Genomic DNA, 5000 nt, shown 5'->3' on the forward strand with positions numbered 1-5000 from the left:
GGAGGGGAAGGAGGATGAGAGAGAAAGAGGGAGGTGGTGAAAGGGATGGAGAAGAAGGGGAGTGGGAGAGGCGAAAGCGAGAGAGAGAGAGAGAGAGAGAGAGAGAGAGAGAGAGAGAGAGAGAGAGAGAGAGAGAGAGAGAGAGAGAGAGAGAGAGAGAGAGAGAGAGAGAGAGAGAGAGAGAGAGAGAGAGAAAGAAAAGGAAAAGGGAGAGAGAAAGAGAAAAGAGAGAGAGAGAGAGAGAGAGAGAGAGAGAGAGAGAGAGAGAGAGAGAGAGAGAGAGAGAGAGAGAGAGAGAGAGAGAGAGAGAGAGCGAGGGAGAAAGAGAAAAGGAAAGGGAGAGAGAGAGAGAGAGAGAGAGAGAGAGAGAGAGAGAGAGAGAGAGAGAGAGAGAGAGAGAGAGAGAGAGAGAGAGAGAGAGAGAGAGAGAGAGAGAGAGAAAGAGAAAGGAAAAGGGAGAGAGAGAGAGAAAGAGAGAGAGGGAGAGAAAGATAGAGAGAGAGAGAGAGAGAGAGAGAGAGAGAAAAGAGAGAGAGAGAGAGAGAGAGAGAGAGAGAGAGAGAGAGAGAGAGAGAGAGAGAGATAGAGAGAGAGAGAAAGAGAAAGAGAAAAAAAGGGGAAGAGAGAGAGAGAAAAGAGAGAGAGAGAGAGAGAGAGAGAGAGAGAGAGAGAGAGAGAGAGAGAGAGAGAGAGAGAGAGAGAGAGAGAGAGAGAGGAGAGAGAGACTCAGCTAACGAATGGAAAAGAACAGTGAAAACAGAAATCGGAAAATTATTTACCCGGACCTGAATAACACCTCCCCTCCCCCCCCCCCAAAAAAAAATCTACACGAAATTCGGTCACGCAAAACTTATGCATTTTAACACGAACTTTTGATTTTCTGTATTTATTTTATTAATCTTTATTTATTTTACTTTTTGAAAATCTATTTCTTTTTCAAAGATCTCCGTCTTTTCCCTTCAATTTCTTCCAAAGACTTTTTCTCTTTGACTATTTTTTTCCTCTCTACTTCCTCTTTTCACTCCTCCTCTCCTCTTTCCTTCTCTCTTCCCTCCACTCCTTCACTCCAACTCCCCCCGTGGGTCTTCCCCCTTCCTTCTTCCTCCCCTTCATTCTCTCCCTCCCTCCCTCCCACGAGATAAGGCCTCCTCTCCCCACTTCCCTTCCCATTGCCCTCCCTCACTTCCCTCCCCTTTCCTCCCCTTCTTCCCTCTCATTAGATTGGTTATCCCTCCCCCTTTCCTTCCCACGCCCCTCCCACCCTCACTTTTATTAACTCTTCCTCCTTCCATCCCTCCCCACCCCCTCCCTTCCCTCCTCGTCTCCCTCTCCCTCACCATCCCTCCCTCCACCCTTCCTCCTTCTACCCCAATCTCCCTACATTCCCTCCCCTCCTCTCACTGGATTAACTCCTCCTCACTCCCTCCCACTCCTCACCTCATCCCCCTTCCTCCTATCCTCCCTCCTCCTCTCTCCTTTCCTCCTCACCTACCATATCCTCCTTCCTCCCACTTCCTTCCCCCTCCTTCCCATCTCCTCCTCAAGCCCTCCCAAGAGCCCCCTCCTTCCTCATTCCTCCTCCTCTCCCTCAATCCCTTCCTGCTCCTCTCCCCCTCCTCCCTACTTCCCTCCCACCTCACCTCCTCTCTTCCACCTCCCCTCCTCCCACCTCACCTCCTCCCTTCCACCTCCCCTCCTCCCACCTCACCTCCTTCCCTTCCACCTCCCCTCCTCCCACCTCACCTCCTCTCTCCCTCCTTCTCACCTCCTCCCTCCCCCCTCTCCCCCAGGAGCGTGAAGATGTGGGAAACCGCCGTCAAGATTGCTAATAAGATAGCCCCAACAAGTGTTTACCTGGGTTAATTAATCATGGTTTAGGAGATAAGGTGTGTTGGATGCTGCGTTCGCGGTCTCTCGGCGGGTGAAGGGGCTCTTTGAAGGGGGGGGGAGGGAGGGGAGGGGTGAGGGAGGGAGGAAGGGGAGGGGTTTTGAAATACCATGAAAAGATTTTTTTTTTTTTTTTGCTGTCTCTTTTTTTGTTTCGTTTTCCATCTTTCTTTTTTTTCTTTCTGTTGTGAGTTTTCATCCTCCTTTTTTTCTTTCTTTCTTCTCTCGTCGTTCCATCTCTATTTCTTCTCTCTTATTTCCCCTTTTCTCCGTCTTCTCCCGATGTTTTTTTCTTTTTGTAAATTTTTCTTTGGTTTTCCTTTCCATTTTCCAAATTTTCCTCTTCGTCGAATCCTCTTTGGTTTTATTTCCTTCTTTCCATCTCTTGCTCTCCTTCCCATTCCCTCCTTCCTCCCCTTTCATTCAAGCATTTTTTTCCTTTTGTCTTGTTCTTGTTCTCCTCTTCTGCCCTTTGTCGTTCCTTTGTTCTCTTATTCTTCGTTTCATCTTACTTCCTCTTCCTCGACTCTGCCTCCCTTCCTTTTCATCCGCGTTTTTTATTCTCTTCTTTGTTATTCGTTCGTCTTCCCTTCCTTTCAATTCACTCCTTCCTCTTCTGTTACTTATTTCTATTATATATTTCTACCCATTCTTTCTTTATCTTTCTATCCTCCCTCTTTTCTTCTCTCCCACCTTTATTCGTGCGTTTCTTCCTCTTCTTCTTCTTCCTGTTTGCTCTTGTCGCCTCAGCTGACGTGGAGGATGTTGCATCGGATTCACCTCTGAATTTCCCCAATTTATTTATATATGCATTATCAGTTTATACACACACACACACACACACACACACACACATATATATATATATATATATATATATATATATATATATATATATATATATATATATATATATATATATATATATATGTATATGCATGTGTGTGTGTGTATTACACACACACACACACACACACACACACACACACACACACACACACACACACATATATATATATATATATATATATATATATATATATATATATATATATATATATATATATATACATATTTCTATATATATATATATATATATATATATATATATATATATATATATATATATATATATATATATATATATTCATATTTCTATTCATCTACATATCATCCCTTATACTCAGCCCAACCGTCACTAATCTTTAAACTTACATATCATTACTTTTTTCCCCCATTATTACTCTCATCTAATATCACCTCTTATTTATCACCATACCCCCCACCCCCACCCCTCACCCCCCATCCCCCACCCACCCCTCCAAGCAGAGCGTCGGAGCAAAGTGTGTTTGGCGGAGCGCGAAGTGGAGCGAAACGGAGGGGGGGGGGGGGGGTCAAAATATAGGCACTTGAGGGGAGCAGAAAATGAGGTGAATCTCTTACGCTTCTGGGGTTTGGAGAAGATGAGAGGGGAAAAAGAGGAGTGGGGGGGGGGGATAAAGATTGATGGGGAGAGGGAGAGAGAGGGGAGAGCAGAAATGGAGGGAGGAGAGGAGGGAGGAGAGTGGAGAGGGAGGGAGAGAAAGAGAGAGAGAGAGAGAGAGAGAGAGAGAGAGAGAGAGAGAGAGAGAGAGAGAGAGAGAGAGAGAGAGAGAAGGATAGATAGATAGATAGAGAGAGGGGAGGGAAGGAGAGAGAGAGAGAAGAGAGAGAGAGAGAGAGAGAGAGAGAGAGAGAGAGAGAGAGAGAGAGAGAGAGAGAGAGAGAGAGAGAGAGAGAGAGAGAGGGAGGGAGGGAGGGAGGGAGGGAGAGAGAGATGGAGAGAGAGATAGATAAATAGAGAGAGAGAGAGAGAGAGAGGGAGAGAGAGGGAGTAAGACAGAAAGAGAGAGAGGGAGAGAGAGAAAGAGAAAGCAGAAAGAGAGAAAGAGAAAGAGAGCAGAAAGAGAAAGAAAGAAGAAGAAAGAGAAAGAGAAAGAGAAAGAGAGATAGATAGAGAGATAAATAGATAGATAGAAAGACAGATAAATAGATAGAAAGATAGAGAGAGAGAGAGCGAGCGTGGAGGGGGGAGGGGGGAGCGGGGCTGAGAAGAAAAATGCAGAAAGAGGACTCAAGAAGTGACCACTAAATCCAGTCTTCTTATAATCTCATCATCACAAGGTAGTCATCAGAAGGAAGCGGTTCATCAGAGACCCCGCACCCTCCCTGCTACCCCCTCCCCCCCTCCCTGCTACACCCCTCCCCCCTCCCTGTTACCCCCTTCCCCCCTTCCCTCTCATCCCCCTCTCTCGATCTTCCCATCCCTCCCTTCAACCTTCTCTCTCTCTCTCCCTCTCTCTCGACCTTCCCATCACTCCCTTCAACCTTCTTATTCCTCTCTCTCTCTGTTTCTGTCTCTCCCTTCTTTTGTTTTCTCTTTCTTTCTCTCTCCCTCTCTCTCTCAACTTTTCTTCTCCCGCCCCTCGACTCTCCCTCCTTTTGATCTCCCTCCCTCCCCCTCTTTCTCGACCTCCTCCCCCTCCCTACTTCCCTCTCTCCCTTCTCAGTACCTCTTCCTCTTCATCGACCTCTCCCTTCCTCCCTTTCTTCGGCTCTCCCTCCTCACTCGACCACCCACCCTCTTCCTCCCATCTTCTTTCGGCTTCTCCACTGCTACTCTTCCGTTCCTTTTTCATCTCTCTCTCTCTCTTTCTCTCTCTCTCTCAGTCTGCCTCTTTCATCTCTTTGTCTTCACCTCCTCCCCCTTCTCCCCTCCTTCGTCACTTCGTTATCTCATTTTTTTATTAATTTTTCATAATTTTGCTTTCTTAATCACTTTCTTCATAATATTACTCCCGCCCCGTATTTATCCCCTTCTCTTTACTTCCACCCGTCCTTTCCTCCCTCCTTTCCCCCGTATTTATCCCCTCTTTTTTACTTCCACCCGTCCTTTCCCTCCTCCTTTCCCCGTATTTATCCCCCTCTTTTTACTTCCTCCCATCCTTTCCCCGTATTTATCCCCCTTTTTACTTCCATCCATCCTTTCCTCTTCCTCCTTTCCCCGTATGTATCCTCCTCTCCTTTCCTTCCACCCATCCTTTCCCCGTATTTATCCCCCTCTTTTTACGTCC

The sequence above is a fragment of the Penaeus vannamei genome, chromosome 9, assembly GCF_042767895.1.
Source record: "Penaeus vannamei isolate JL-2024 chromosome 9, ASM4276789v1, whole genome shotgun sequence".
Classification (NCBI taxonomy): Eukaryota; Metazoa; Arthropoda; class Malacostraca; order Decapoda; family Penaeidae; genus Penaeus; species Penaeus vannamei.